This window comes from Pyxicephalus adspersus, chromosome 4 (genome assembly GCF_032062135.1).
Source record: "Pyxicephalus adspersus chromosome 4, UCB_Pads_2.0, whole genome shotgun sequence".
NCBI classification, from domain to species: Eukaryota; Metazoa; Chordata; class Amphibia; order Anura; family Pyxicephalidae; genus Pyxicephalus; species Pyxicephalus adspersus.
The window spans coordinates 21,477,841-21,494,603 of record NC_092861.1 but is presented as its reverse complement, the minus strand read 5'-3'; the positions used below and the strand labels follow the sequence as shown (position 1 = coordinate 21,494,603).

General features: G+C 41.4%; 1 protein-coding gene across 2 annotated transcripts in view; it reads left to right on the top strand.

Moving 5' to 3' along the window:
• The first annotated feature begins 3,719 nt into the window (after nucleotides 1-3,719).
• Nucleotides 3,720-16,763, top strand: part of HPCAL1 (hippocalcin like 1) — a 106,189-nt gene continuing 93,145 nt past the window's right edge. Inside the window, exon 1 of one of the 2 annotated variants that reach the window (XM_072407537.1) lies at nucleotides 3,720-4,001. The gene's annotated coding sequence lies outside the window, so the exon portion shown is untranslated. The remainder of the gene's footprint in view (nucleotides 4,002-16,763) is intronic. The other variant, XM_072407536.1, reaches the window with a different exon arrangement.

The window sequence follows — 16,763 nt, the reverse complement described above, 5'->3', positions numbered from 1 at the left end:
TTCTTTAGTAAATGGTCATCTTATATCTATAGGCATCTTATTTTTTTCTTTATAAGGCCTTCCTCGCCTTCTCCTCTTGCCTTTAGCATTTTAAAGCAGAACTTGGGAGCCTTCATGCCAGTTTCCCTTAAGGACCAAATGGCACTAATGTGTACTGGAGTCTTATAGCAAATGCATTAAAGCTAGCTGGCAATTCCCTGCCACAACCTCACCAACCTCAGCCTAGGTGAAAGCACTTGCACTACAAAAAATAGCAGTGGAATAGGGGTATGCAGTGCAAGTGTAGAGTATGCAGTGCAAGCTAAGGTAAACATGTGCTCCAATGCAGCGCTCGCAAACCAGTGGTCTGCGGTCGGGTCCCCCCCGAGCACGGTCAGGAGAAGGACCCCGCCGGGGGTACGCACCAGCCAGAGCCGCGGACCATGTCCCTCAAGCGGTTCCCAGGCTCAGGGGAGTGGGCGGGCTGTGTCCATGCATACAACCCACTCACTCTCCTATCGCAGGCTCAGATCTGCGATGGCAGAGTGGGCAGGGTTTTGGCATTATGATGTCACTTTGGGGGAGGTTTCTCTTCTTTGATTGACAACTGGCTCCCTGTGCATGCGCGGTCAGAAGCCAGTAATTTTAGTGGTCCGCGGGACCAAAACGGTTGGCGACCGCTGCTCTAATGCAGTGGTTGCCAACCTTTCGGACCTCACAAAGCCATGTGTCAATCAAAGGGGAAGAAACTTCCCCAGAGTGACGTCATGATGCCAGAACTCGCTCACTCTCCCATCGCAGGCTCAGACCTGCTTGATAAATATCCTGGGGGGACAGTAGCGCTAAGCTGTGACTACGAGGGACATGATCAGCAGGGTCAGGAGAAGGACCCGGCCAAGTAGCGCACCGGCCAGGTAAATTTTCTGCGGACCACCAAAATTTTCTTGCGGATGCACTGATGTAATGATCTAATGCACTGATGTAATGATCTAATGCACTGATGTGCACAAGGGGAGTTCAGCCCTCACCCAATCCAGCTGCCTAGTCCACAGACACATACTTGTATGGTTCTAATGGTCGCAGTCTCTGCTGTTTATTTAAATCCCGCACTGCAAGTCTTCAGTGTCCTGGCTGAGCCTGTGCAAGAGATCCCCATACATTTTATAGTTTTGTCCTTAGCATCTATGGGACAGTCTCATAAAAATGCAGATGTTTAGGACTAGGGATGATGTTTGTGTTTACTGTTTTTTCGGGTTTCAGGAACACCCTATAGGTTTAGGTCCTGGGAAATGTATATGCAAGTTTGCCCAGGAGATTTTTTTTAAACCATAAGGCACTGCATGATTTCTTTATAAGAGCTTGATAGAAATTAGGCATTGTGAAGGAGAAGCTTAGAAAATACTCTTTTTATTGGTAGGACAATCACCAATTCAAACTTCAGGGCACTCTGCCCACCTTGATTCACTCCAAAACAAGAACATAAAATAAACAACCAATATTTACTCCACAGGGGATCAGCAACATCAAAGTCAGATATATTTAGTTTCAGCCTCCTGGCTCTCTCTGAAACATTTGGTGTTGGTCCATTGGACCACTGAAGTTGTGGATCTTTGAGGTCTCAAACTTTAAGAGACCTCCTTGGCTCTCCAAGGTCCCCAGGCTCCACTTTCTTTTCTTTCTTTCTTTCTTTCTTTCTTTTTTTTCTTTTTTTTCACCTTACTAATCTACAATCTGTGAAAACAGAATGTTTCACAATTGTTTTGTATTAAAAAAAATGAAATATTGCACTTACATAAGTATTCAGACCATTTGCAACAACACTTGAAATTTAGCTCAGGTGCGTCTATGTTTCCAGGCTTCACTTTTTTTTATTTCTTTATCTTTCTTTCTCTCTCTCTCTCTCTCTTTCTTTTCTTTCTTTTTCTTCTCGCTAATCTACACTCTGTGAAAACAGAATGTTACACAATTGTTTTGTATTAAAAAAAAAATGAAATATCACACCTTCATAAGTATTCAGACCATTTACAACAACACTTGAAATTTAGCTCAGGTGCCTCCTGTTTCTCTTGATTGTTGCTGAGATGTTTCTACACCTTGATTGGGGCCCACCTGCAGTAAATGAAATTGATTGGACGTACTTTGGAAAGGTGCACACCTCTCTATAGGAGGGCTCATATCACAGCAAATACCAAGCCATGAGGTCAGAGGAACTGCCTGCAGAATTCAGAGACAGGATGGATGCAAAGCACAGATCTGGGGAAGGCCACAAGAAATTCTGCTGCACTGAAGGTTCCCAAGAGCACAATGGCTTCCAAAATTCTCAAATAGAAGAAGTATGGAACAACTAGGACTCCTCCAAGAGCTAGTCACCCGACCAAATTAAGCAATCAATGGAGAAGGGCCTCAGTGAGAGAACTTACCAGGAACCTGATGGTCACTCTGACTTCAGAGATCCTGTGTGGAGATGGGACTGAATTCCAGAAAAGCAACCACAACTGCAGCCCTCCACTTAATGTGGGCTCTATGGTGCCAAACACATGAAAGTCTGCATGTAGTTTGTAAAAAAGCACCTGAAGAGCTCTTGGACTGTGAAAAACAAGATTCCCTGCTCTGAATAAACTAAGATAAAACTGTTTGGCCTCGGTTCTAAACGTTAAATCTGGAGGGAACCAGGCACTGTTCACCACCTGCCAAATATCATCCCAACAGTGAAGCATGGTGGTGTCGGCATCCTAATTAAGGGGTGTTTTCAGCAACAGGAGACTGGTCAGGGGTGAGGGAATGGAGCTGAATGGAGCAAAGTACAGAGATATCCTCAATAAAAAACTTGTTGTACAGTGCTCAGGACTAGAATGAAGGTTCACCATCCAACATGACAATGACCCAAAGCAGTGAAGACAACACAGGAGTGGCTTATGTCCATGTCCTGGACTGACCCAAAGCCCTGACTTGAACCCTATCAAACATCTCTGGATAGTCCTGAAAATGGCTATCCACCAATGGTCCCCATCCAACCTGACTGAGTTTGAGAGGTCACCCCAACCCGGGTGTGCAAAGCTTGTTCCAACATACCCAAAAAAACTCCAGGCTGTAATTGCTGCCAAAGGCACTTCAAGTAAATGGTCTGAATATTTATGTATGATGGGATTTCAGTTTTTTTTTTTCTAAACAATTGTCTAAAATTCTGTTTTCACTTTGTTATTATGAACCTTGCATATATGTGTTTTTCTGTTGCATATCTAAGGAAGTAAAGGGGACACCACCAGAATATTAAAAATGACACCAATTTACCCCTTCCTAGAAAATATGGCTGCCATGCATTTTAGGAATAAACTTGAACTTTTATTGTCTCCTGCACAATGCCAACCAATCAGCAGGGGGCGCCCCGCATTAGAAGACACGCGCTGTATGAGACATACACGCTACTACAACCCCGCCCACTTCCCAGCAGCCACGCCTTATACTACAGTCGCCCAGCTCACTTTATAAAAAGCTCTCGGAATGTACCAAGTAGTGACAACACAGGGGGGCACCTTTTACCAAAAGTCTAAATGAGAGTTTCATTGTCGGATTATGCCATGATTATAGCAGTTATACTGTAATAATAATGTATAAAGATGTGAGTTGGTATGTTATAGCCGCATTAGGCTTTGTTTTTTATCATTTATATTTTCCGTGGCACATCTAACCTCCCTGTTCATGCTTTGGTTAGCACCATTGTAATATTACATGTTGTGGAGAGCGCAGTTGGTCTGGCGGCTCGCTATCTCCTCCTCACTGTGTAAAACGCCCCCTAGCGGCCGCCCGCGCACACTATGCTCATTTCCAGCAGCGGCTCAGCGCCTGTGTGCAGCTCTCGGTGTAAAGTGCGGCTCTTCCTGAACTTTGCCGTGGCATCGCACGCTCCTTGTTGTTGTTGGATGCTGACGCCTCGCCTGTCATTTCCTCTTTCTGCCCACTGATGCGGAGCCTGTTTGATCGGTGTCACCGGGCTGTCAGTGCGGAAGCGACCCAGATAGCAAGTAAGTGGCTACAGGAAAGTTGGGGAGACACCCAGCCATCTGGTGTAATGAGGGGTAAAACCAGGGCTAGTGGGGGTTATATAACTTTTATTGCCCTTTCCATGAACCAGAAGAGGCAGCAAAATGCCCCTAAAAGATCTCCTGTGATTGCATGGATTTGCACAATTGACCTTACCAAAATTTTGCATGCGTCCGATTGTGTGATCTGTGCCGTGTGTATATATCCAATGCCGGATGAGCCCCTAATACAAGAAAACGGTCAGATTGCGTGCCGCAATCTTGGCGTCTGATCAGGTTCGTTCGATGGGATTTGTGGTTAGTTTGCCCCTGGCATGGGAAGGGTTACCTGGGCTAAGAGATCTCTTTAGAATACTTTACAGAACTTCTACTTTGTGTAATATTTCTCCATGGATGTCCGCAAGATTCCAGCATGCGATCTTGTATTGGTCAGTTATAGATCGTCCGGGATCCATAGATCCATGGATGGTATTGGTTCTGGGTGAGGTGGGCACATGTGGTGTACATCGCGTCATCAGTCATCAGAAATCATTTAGAATTGTCAGACCGGCGTTTTCTGCGCCCACTACCAATCCGGGGGCCGCAAGAAGTTTGGGATGCTGCAAGAAGGGTCTGAAATATAATCTAATCCTCCTAGATTGTAAGCTCTTCTGGCCAGGGTCGTCCTCCTGTGCCACTGTCTGTATTTGCAACCCTTATTTAATGTACAGCGCTGCTTAATATGTTGGCGCTATATAAATCCTGTTTAACAATCCAACCACACAATGCCTTTCAATGATAAGCTAAGCTTTGGGCTGGTTGACTGCAAGGTCCAGCAATCAATAACCACCCGTCCGAACTTTGTTCATATCCTTTATTATCATTAATGATCATAAACAGGATTTATATAGCACCAACATAATACGCAGCGTTGATAAGGGTTGCAAAGCAGGACAGTGACACAGGAGGAGAGGACCCTGCCCCGAAGAGCTTCCAATCTAGGAGGTGAGGACCAGGGTTCCCCCGAGCTTCCTTGAGCAATTTGAGCCTCTCCGTAAGGTATCTCTGACCCCAATCATCTTCTTGGCTATCTAAGGCGACATTCATCCCACTGACCATCAATGTAAGAGACATTCATCCCACTGACTGGCACACTAATGTACTGTGAGCTGTGGATATAATAAATAAACCTGAAAGTTATTTTAATGATCAAGTAAGGCTGATTTACTTTAAGACTTATATCTCCAATAAGTAGTCAGGTGATCAGAAGAAGGATTCGTACCGGTGAGCTTGTTGGCTGCACCGTACAGAGAATTATCTAATACCCTCTTCCATAGATAATTGCCAGGGTCATAAATCCTACTTTAAAGGTACACATTTGTTTCTTTTGTTTTTATTTTTAACCATAACTTTTGTTCTGCACCCTGGCCCTTCAGTGTTACCTATGAAGCACTATAAATATTGTACTGTTACTCCATGATCTCCGGTGTCCTCGGTACTCCAACTCTCAGCATGGACTCACTTTAGACAGATTCCCAGCTGATGCTGTAGTTTCCTGCACTTTGCAATGTTATCTTAAATTGGTTCCAGTGCTAGATTGCTCAGTCTGATGCAAACTTTCAGAATGGTGAATTTGGTCACTTGCAGACCCTGCAAAGTCATTTGGGACCCTGTAAAGAAATGTGGCCCCTAAGGCTGCACACCTGATTTAAGTTCGGACTGAGAACTTTTTTATTATCCTTGGGGATCCTGCACAATCACCCGTTGTCATTCAGGGTTTGTTCACATGGATGGTTACCCGGTGTTCAGTTCTATCTGCTTGGCGTTGGATGCCAATTTCTGACAGTTTTTTTTTTAGTGGTTTAGTGGCATTTACAGGTGTTTGCCCTGCCCTGTAAAAAAAGCCAAATCGCATCATTTCTTCTTCCAAAAAGCTAATCGAGTGCTTAGAAAGGTGTTTGAAAAGCATTCCCAAGTCACTAATTCATCACAAGACTTTACAACCTCAACCACAAAGTGATGCCCGCAAAACGCCATAAAAGAACCCCTCAGCATTCCTTTGTTTCTATTATAATGAGGGCTTAAAGGTTCATTGCTGTTTTAGAAAACTTTTAACTCTTGCTAACTGAAACATGCTTTCCTTGTAATCCAACATATCCTGTACTTGGTTGTCAATCTATCCGTGGCAGTTTTTGGGTTAAGCATTTCCTTGTCCTCTGCTAAATGTGCCCACCCTGAAGGTTAAACCCATTTATTGTAGAATGCTATTTGATATGTTGGTGCTTTATATGGAAAGGTTAATAATATTATTGATCTGTGCCACCCAGGGAGGTTGAATCACCACGGGTGCAGCATTTGTTAACCGGGTCTCCTCTGTCTCCAGCTTGGGGAGGGTTATTGAGGTCACTTTAAATTGTTAAATTGGACCGCTGTGTGAAGAATTAACTAGCTCGTCTTTCACTGAGCGTTGTATAGTATAGGTGGAGTGGTTCCCTTTAATAAATGTGTACAGTGCCATTCCTGAATGTAGAGCTGTCCCTATCCTCGCCGGTTGGGTTTTATGTAGAAAATTGCAAATCTGTATTCATCAATGCAGCCAGGTGAGGGGGACAAAAAAAAAACTGTGGCGCCTAGACATTCATTAACTTCTGGAGCAAGCTGTGCTTTGATATGCAAAAAGAAACAACTGCAGAGTTTTTCTTGGTCATTAAAGAGTTACAAGAGGCTGCAGAAGGAGCTCACCCTCCTAAGATCACCCACAACCTCAGCTGTGTTTAGCAAAAGATTTTTTCTGTAAGTCGTGCGCAGGGAAGCCCCGTTCGTATCTAGGAGTCGTCCGTATGTCAGATGTTCCTAACCTGGGGACTACCTGTATTAACATTGTTAAGAACTATGATTGGCTTATTTCAGACTCTGATCCTCAATAACTTTTACTATAATGAACACTTTTATACTGATGGGAAAATCACCTTTTCTCTATATACAACAGACGTTCCTCGGCTCTTTGTTTAGAGTCTGGCTTTTTCAATTAAATCAATATTGGCGAGAGCATTACTGTATGATGGTGTCTGCTGATATCCCACCTCTTCTGATCCTTGCTGCTTTCCTGTTGGCCATTGATCTGGGGATAGGGGACATGGGTACCTCACCCATCGGGTTTGAGTGATATCCAGCTGTGACACTCCAAAACACTTATGTAGTGTGACTTGGTGGGTATAACACAACCCATTACCATGAGGCACTGTACATAAACATTTACTATTAATAAAATTTCCCATTCTCCCCAATAATAGGGTTGCTTACCCTCTTCGTCTTTTCTATGTGCTTCTGCAGTTTTACAAGTAAAATAAACCGGGACAATACTGTATTGTCATCAGATTTTTATGTTTCTTTTCATAGTCATTAAGACTTTTATTAGCTTTTACAGGTGCTTTGCATGGACCTGCTTACTGTATCATTCTTTTCTGTGATAGTTTTACCAAATTATAATTATTTATTATATAGGAGGGAGTTAAGTTATTGTGGTGTGGAAACATGACTTTAAATAGTGTTAGGTTTCATTATCCACCTTGAGTACAAAAAACAACCTTTATATAACTTTGCTAATTTTATGTTGACGTCAGATGTCCATGGTGTATGTTTTCTAGGTTCACAATGGGTTCAATTCAAGACCGAGACAAGCCATTTTTTGCTTATTGACAACCATACAAGATATGTTGCTGCAGTTAAAATGATACAGGCACCCTTCTATTCTAAATTCAACTACTTCTACTAATTCTAAGCTAAAATTGTATTTAGTCTTCTCTCCCATGATGTTCTTCCCTTCGGGGCAGCTCACCAATAGAGACATGTGGCCATAACATCTTGAGTTCATGTGATGTTAGACCAGTCTTTCTCAACCAGGGTTCCATGAAATTCCAGGATTCCTCCAAAAGTTGCTAGGGGTTCCTTGAGCCATCAGTAGTTTGTACCTCTCAGGTCAGTTTAGGTGACACCAATGATCTGTTTGGCTTTCTAAAAGGGTGACATTTTTCCTATTGGTCAGCAATGAAAGATACATATGAGCTGTGGATTTCGTAATTATACCAAGGGTTTACCAAGACCTGAAAGGTATTTCAAGGGTCCCCTAATGTTAAGAAGGCCAAAAAACACAGTGTTAGACTTTGCCTATCTCATTCATGCGGTATTGTGATCAGGGGATGCAGTAAGTTTGGGCTATACACATACTTCTGTAGTTTTTTGTGAAACTGTGGGAATTGAGTCTTTCCCGGGCAGGGTTCCCAATTGTACAATCCAGATTTCTGGGTTTTCTGTGTCTGGTCTGATTATTTCTCATCACTAGGCTTAATAAAGCCCCTCTAACCCATCACACTATTCCCCTCTTGCCAGAATTTACTCCCTATTTTCACCATGCAGGTCTCTTGCCAGTTTCAGGTCCAGTTATGGTCCCACTGTGCACCATTCAGGTCTTTTGCCATTTTTATTTTTCCAGTTTCAGATGTGCCCATGCCGGTCAGTCCCGTCAATCCATTTGGGCAACTGTCACTGCTGTAGACTCATTTAAATCCTGAGAGGATAGTCAAGCAGTGATAACACCTGCAGAAGAACCTCAAATGGGGAAAAAAAGAAAACCAAGAGCATTGTGCCAAGGTGGAAACGTTGCTGGGCACTTTTGTGTGCTGAGGACATGAACACCTATCCTGCAACAAGCAAAGGCTTGGAGGGTATCGGACTCTGCACCCAGGCTCATGATGCCAAGAGGAGTACCCCAAATACAAATATGGAAGAAATGAGAGAAAAGCCTTTTTAGACAGTTTTATTTTTACTTCAAGTGAGAAAGATGTGTCATACAGTCAAATAAAGGTTGTGAAGTCTACAACAGTTGTGATACAAAATCATATTCTCAAAAATACGTGGTCATAGGATTCTAATAATGTCCTTAACCCGACGCGTTTTGCCAAACGCCTATCTCAAGGGATTTTTTTGGAGACCTTTTATTGTGTTGTAAGTGATCACTTGGTTACATTGAGAATAATCATATTGATGGAAGGGGATATTAATCTTTCCATGTAAAATAGACACTGGGGATTCTTCACCCCAGGCGTAGGAGAATAGGTAAGAACAATTTCCTCTTTGATATTTGCATAGAACGAGAAGAAGGCTAGGGATCCTGGCTGGTCCTGACAGCTTGGAGAGGCAGCGTTTTTTTTGCCCAAATACAAGTTTGATTCAGCCTCTGACACTGCTTGCCGTCTTGTGCCAACAGACACAGGGTGAACAAGCGTCCATGATGTGTTATTCAGCTTTGGATCAGTTATTTAGCGTGCATTCATTTCAAATTCAGCTTTCTGTACCGATGAAAGCAACTAGGAGTTCTGTAGAACTATTACAGGGTGATTAGCAGCTGCAGCCACTTCCTCATCAGAGTTTTATTGAAGTCTCTCTACTTAACCTTTGCCCTTGTAGCAGCTACATTGTAGAAAGTGATTTGTGCTCACATATGTGTTAATGTTTCACTTTGTGCTGTGCACAGACTGTCACATACAGGGGTGACCTCTGCTGACGTAGGAGACCAGAGTAGCGGTAGCACCCCAGCGGCTAATAAACAGATTTATAATGTTAAGGTATTACAGCATATATATTGCACAGGTTTAGTCTCTATTGACCTTCTGCCATTGGTTTATATTTGCGGTTTTATCTCTTTATGAAAGAAAATGCAAGTGTAATCCACCAGCTTTACAAAAAAAGCCCTCTTGATTTATGGATATATAGTACCTGGGCCTTGTAATCCCAGGACTATAGAAGTGTGGCCTGTGCCTGAGAGTAAAGAGAAACTCTGCATGTATATACAGTCAGTGCAGGACACAATACTGCATGCAAAAAAACTATTTAAAAATGTAAAGAAAATAAATAATACCTTTCAGAAAATGTTTGCAACGGAGTGGCACGGAAATGTAGCCGGGGAGTTAAAAAAAAAAATAATAAACAGAATTTTCTAACATTAAGCAAGACCCAAAAATGACTCTAAAAGTAAGAAAGGGAAATGGGTATAGTTTGTCATAAAACCGTCTAAAACTATGAATATATATATATATATATATATATATATTCCTCTGGGTGTTATTTCGTGCTTTCTGCATTCAGACAGAAATAATGTCTGCACAGAAGTACAACAAATAAAGATAAACTTGCAGCCTCAAGGTCCGTGTGCTCATCCCACTATAGTGCTCTTTACTAAATACACACATTTTGGTTTGCATTTGGCAGCTTATTATTTTCAGTGTGAACACTTATTTTCAGTGACTTAGAAAAATGTATAGAAAAGAACTTCTGACATTTTATATTTGCCCTTTCTCAGGTCTGGTCTGTTAGACAGCAACTACAACTTCTAGAAACTTCCCTCAAAGCTAGATATGACTGCTCCAGAACTTGTTATTCCACTATAGCTGGGTGAACACAAGTAGCTACAAGTTTTGCAGTTGTATCTCCTAATAAGAAAAAGAACAACCTAGCTTTTAGTGACTTGATAGTGATTGTAGCGGCAAATGGGACAAGAAGAGAGCCTGCATATTCAATGGAGCTGCAGACATTGCTGTGTACAGAATCCCTTTGCTGCAATAGAACTAGCCATCCGCAACATAAGCAGCTCCTAACTTCATGTGGCTCCGCTTCGTCTCCCTGACTATTGTCGATATGAATGGGGTTGGCAGGGTGCACTGATGGTTTTTGGTAGCACTTTTCACAACAAATAAGTCAATCTGGCAACCTCATTTACAATAACTGGCAGAACATTGCTTCGAGGAACTACATAGCATTTCAGAGGGGGGAGACGTAGTACTGCACAAAGATGCCTAAATCAAACTTAATAATAAGCCTTGGTTTACAAAAATTTTTTATAGTTTTAAAGCCTATATATGAGAATCTATGTAATGCTTTTTACTTGTGTTATACCTTTTTTATAAGCACAGAAAAATCTTGATTTTGCTGAATTTCATTTGAACTCTTTAACGTTCAATTGTTTGACAACACTTCTGCACTGATGTCCCAAGCAAGTTTTCTCCTCTACTGGACTATGCTTATTCCTCTCCCTACTTACAGTATTTATTATTAATAAACAGTAATATTAAAGCATCGACATATTAAGCAGCCCTGTACAAACTCCATATTCATGTCACTAGCTGTCCCTCAAAGGAGCTAACAAAATCTAATGCTCCTACCATAGTCATATGTCATACAGTTCAAGGACAATCTTTTGGGGAAGCCAATTAACCTAACTGCCATCAACCTAACTGTGTCTTTCCAAATGCATGAGTTGCTTTCCTATCAAAACAAGCTGACGCCTTGGTTCCCTAGAGCCTAGCTACATGCTGTGTGTATAGCTGCCCCTTTCAAAATGTACAAACCTGCTGATGACTTCATATAGACTATGAAGGCCTTATTTGTAGGTATGGTTTGAGGGGTAAATCTACATTATGCCCATACAAACACTTTATTCCCAGCTGACCCATTCCTGCCCTTGATGGTCTCAAAGTTCCTTTAACTTTTTGTTTATCAGTGAGCAAATCAATAATGTGCATGTATGGCCTATTCTTCATGGCACCTTCCAGGTAGGTTCTCTCTGTAGGGTTGCGTACAGTGGCTTTCCATTAGGGCCTGAGAATTTAATGCTTTTCATGCAAGGTGCCATATGGCTTGTTCAGTTGATAAGGGGCCCAGACGCCGCCTTGTTTGGGAAGTGGCTCTTAAACTTTGGCTTTAATCATTTTTATGCTGATGCATGTTAGACTGATCATGGAATACTACCTTGTGATATATGCATGAATGACCTCTTATTTGGAAGTGCTGTTTCTGTAGATTGAGCAGTATGTTGGCCTCACCCCAAATGCACCCATGATGTGTGTGTATAAAGATACTATTTCCCTAGTGGTTTATTTCCCTAGTGGTTGAACTTGATGGACATATGTCTTTTTTCAACCTAAATATGTCTTTCGTCTGAGAGCTGCCACAGTGGCACAACACGTGCATAAAAGCCTGAAGTATCCTCTTGGGCCACATGTTTGAGCACCCTGGTCCCGTCCCTGTTGTTCCACTGTAACATACATTAGAAGCAAGATAATACAATATTATCTGTACTTTTAAGAATGTAGGGAATGCCTTTCATTACACATTCCATTGATTTAGAATAAAACACACTGTAAATGATACTTTTACACAAATGCAGAGTAGACTTAATTTACTATGACTTTTGTAAAAGAAACCGGTTCTTGTCTTTCCTCTGTAATCTGTTTGCCTTAGGGACAATTCTATTATGCATTTCAGACCTCGTACAGCTCATAAGCATAACTTTCGTGTTTGTTAAGTAGAATGGCTCTGTAGAAATATTTGAGATTCTATATAATTTCTACAAGCAGATAATTACGGTAGTTTTAATGTCCATACCATTGGCTGTAAATATGGCCATGAATCAGGTTTGTATTTGAAGCCTGTGATTGATTAATGTATATTTGGGGTACCAGCCAGTTACAATAACTTTGTCTTGGAGCTGAATGTATTCACTTCTGTCATTTCTATTGGTACATTACCTGCCAGTATTGCAAAACTACTAGAGGCCTCTCCTGTGCCAGTGATATTTGTGTGGTAAATCTTCTGTATTTGTATGGCTGATTTATTGGTCTTGATATTAAACACATTTCCTGCCATGTGTGATAGCTGTTGTTTTAAAGACTCTCTCCTTTATTTGTATTATTTAGCTGGCAATTGGGAAATTTTGTCTTTGCTGATTAGTTTTACTTGGAACTGTACCCGGGAGTTCTTTCTCATTTTTAAATAGAAACTTCTACGTAATTGTTTTCCCCAATGTGTGAAATATATCATCTTTTAATATTTTTAGCATTGCCTGACAGCCAAATCTGTAATTTATATGTGCACCGACAAAGCTCAAATTAAGAAAAATCACTAACACAATTTGGACTGCCTTACACAGTCATATCCGTAAAACTTAACATTCCTTTTCCTTACACAATACAATAAAAGCAGAATGGTTACATAACCAAACATTAATGAATGCTATTCTATATAAAAAGAAAAAGGTTTCCATTGAGTCCCTTAAAGAATTTAGGTACACCTTTTTATAGTGAATAGATGGTTTTTACCACTTGGCATGGATCCCAGAATGACTACATTCAATTCACTAAATTACAACCGGTTATTATCCAGGATGCCAATATATTGTACATTGCAAAGCAATTTGTTAATTAACACCGCCTTTAAGGAAAAATATTCTTGTTGCAGTGGGATCTGTAAGGCTCATGTAGATGATCCCTTGGCATTCCTTAGGCAGCTCCCGGTGGCTCTTGGTTTGCAGCCACTATTCAGACCATGTTTGTTTTTAGTGGGTAAGTGTTGAGGTGGATTTGTTGGACGGGTAGGGGGCAGCTTCCAAGTGTGCCAGCTGTCCCTATGCTCTAAAGTATAACTGCAATTTTTACTTTTTCTAGGCGCTCTCCTCTACTTTTCCTTTTTCTCATCACTTTTAGCGTTTATCTTTCTTGCTAGAAGATCTTAACTGTGTGACCTGACAACTCTCACAATTTTGGTCTGAGTTCCCCCAAGTTGGTTCTGTACCTCCATGAACTTTAACTGTAATGGAGACCCATCTTGGCCATAAAGTGAAGATCCGACCAAAGCAGGATTGTGTGTGCGACACTCATCTGACGTCGTTCATGGCGGATCAAGGGGAGGGTGTGGGATGCCAGTAAAATGGGTTGGCTAACAACAAAACCATCTCCTCTTGTTTCTGGCACAACACTGCAATGGTATTATTTAGAACACATAAGTGGCCTTCATTGACCTTATTCAAGAGGAGGCACTTAAGTCGGAAATGGAGAAGCAGCAAAGCAAAAAGCTCTTTAGGTGGAGATCACAAGATGTGGTTGTAAAGGGTTTATTCTGCACCCTAAATCTTAGAGCGGGATGTATGATTGATTTTTATCTGCATTGGCGGGGGCACAAGAGGAGAAGTGAAAAACCTGTGGCCTAGTGTGGTCCTGTCTATGACCGAGGATGTATGTTAGGTCTGACATACTCGCAGCCCTGTAAGCCATCTGGGAGGTTGCTGTGAGGTAACTGAAAACAATATTTTTCTCAGGTAGGTTTGAGAAAAGTAATGATCTGCCATGGTGTGATTGCTGAAAAGCAAGGACTCTTCTGTATAGCTATCGCCAAATGCAATACTCATGTGCAGGGCTAACAAGCAGATATACAGTATCTATGGTGCCATGGGGTCTGCACATCCATCCATTGCGGGTTCCTACACTTATTACCAGATGTTGACTTAACTTGTAATTCTGTGTGCAATGGATGAACATTTCTCCTTTTTTACTCTTAACTTCTGTTTTGTACCTTTACAAGGTTTAATACAACACAACAAATGTTTTATCAAATGGCTAAAAAGACTGTATAGTTGTTGAGGTATTGGGCCCTCTGCAAAGATTTTACATTGGGGCCTAGTAACTGCTCCGCTTCTTTCTTTGACTGTGCCGATTGGGTTCCTAATGTATGTTTACCTGCAGACTTCAGGCAATATACATTAAATGCTTTGTTCTTCATTATTCTAGCATTACTTCTCTTTGTCATCTGTGAATATTTTCAACATGCATTCCTCATCTCTGCAGACTTTGTTGTCCTCTTTATCTCTGTTCACCCCTTTTCAAGCTTTTGTTACATGGAGGCATGTATTTACATGTCTCTTTTAGATATTACTTTAAAGCCAATTTACAGCAGTTAATATATAAAATGATTACATAAAATTAGTAGGAATATCTGTTCTTTAATTCTATGTACGGCACCACTTGGATTGAGAGAGTAGGACAGATCTCTGAGCCATTAGGAGTTTAGGATTCAGGTGCTGCCATGTAGCAGTTTAAATGTGACTGCAGGTTGAGGGAGCAGAATGATGATATAATGGCTATGCAGTGGCTTTTCGTTGCCCAGGGGCAAGTTGATTGCCAGGCTTCTCTTGTTTTATAGTAGAGCTTTGCTGTCTGAAGTGTGTAACTGGTTTATAAGGTGACTGAATAAAACCTTTGGTAGGTAAACAGTTTGTGTATATATCAATTATGTATATAGTTGTTTTCCTGGAGTTCAGTTTCACATGCGACTAGAGCAAAAAGGTTTTAAAAGATCATTATTTGATACAGGGAATACCTTTTACTTTGCACCCTAAAGCGGAAGTAAACCCAAAACGACCCCCCCCCCCCCAAAAAAAAAAAGAAAATCCCTCGGGGCAGTCTATCCGTCAGGAGGTTCCTTCCATCAGGTCCTGCGTCGTCCCAGTATCCATCTTTGTGCCGGCACAGATGGAGCGCCAGGCGCCGCCATCTTCTACTCTCTTCTTCCTGTGCCACCCGATCTCGCAGGCACACGATCGGGAAATAATTATTTTCCCTATTGATGAAAGGGCTCATTCTGGGCATGCCCGAGATGCAGTGGTAGCAACCAAGAGCCTCCCGAGATGTGTGACATAGGTATGTTTTGCACTTAAAAAAAACAAAAAAAACTTGTAGAACATAGGAGATGCACTACTATTTAGTTTTTATGGTATGTAAATGTTGATCTTGATTGCTAGGATAGCTCCCCTTGCAGAGGTTTTCTTCAGATCTTCCCACCTCTTCTCTGCAGAGTGTTCAGATGACAGATACAATGGGTGTATTGTTACTAAAGGTGTGTATGCAGACAGGTTTGTGCCATGCAGGCCATAAGGAAACCCTTTTATAACAAGTGAGGGAATGTATTGGTACCCATGAGCAGATGGGGAAATAATTTTCATTAATGATGATACCGGTGAGCACCTCTAAATTATTCTGCATTCATATTTCACCTATTGTTTTACAAGTTTAATGAAAATGTTTCTCTAAACTCCCATGAGTTAAAGTCACTAGATATGTTAGGATTTTCATGCTTGCTTATCTGGATATTAACTTTCACAAAGACCATTTAGGTCTCGCAGCACGTTGTCCATGGAAAAATCTTTCCTGAACTGGCAGCATAATGTTTGTTTTTCGTCACTGTGGTTTGGCATGTTTTTTTACGTTTGTTTGATGCCAGCTCAAGGGTGATGCAGCTTCGTTCCACTCATTAATACCTAATTGCTCTTCCGTGTAATGATGAGCAAAAATGTGAAACAAAGCAGACAGGTCTGCAGCAGTCCTCTATAATTGGCACTGGCCACATGGCCTTTGTGTGCAGGCAGAGAGGACAAATATGTTAAGATAAACTTATTGAAGTGTGTGCGCACACTTGTGTTTTGCAGAATAGATCTTTCTAATGTTTGGGAGAGCATCCTCTTCTTTCATAGGTTTGTAGTCCCACTTTAACTTGTAACTAAAATTATACACCATGGAAAAGTGATGGTGTAAGCATCCTGCTTCCCGAACATTCCGTATGGTAATCCTGACTTTAAACTCGAGTTGAGAAATAAGATCTTCGGCACAAATAGGGACAGTTACGTGAGAGCCTCATACATTGACTACTAAGAGTGGTTTGCCTTTTTTTCAGTCCAGCCTCAAATTTCCATTGAATGTTGCTTTTTTTCACAGGACTCACTGGGCCTGATTCATTAAAACTCTTCAAAACTGGAGAGGATACGCTTTCATCAGTGAAGCTGGGTGATCCAGCAAACCTATAATGGATTTCTTTAAAGTAATTTGCTATTTGCAAATGTTTTGAATCCTGGACCAGATCCATTTCAGGTTTGCTGGATCACCC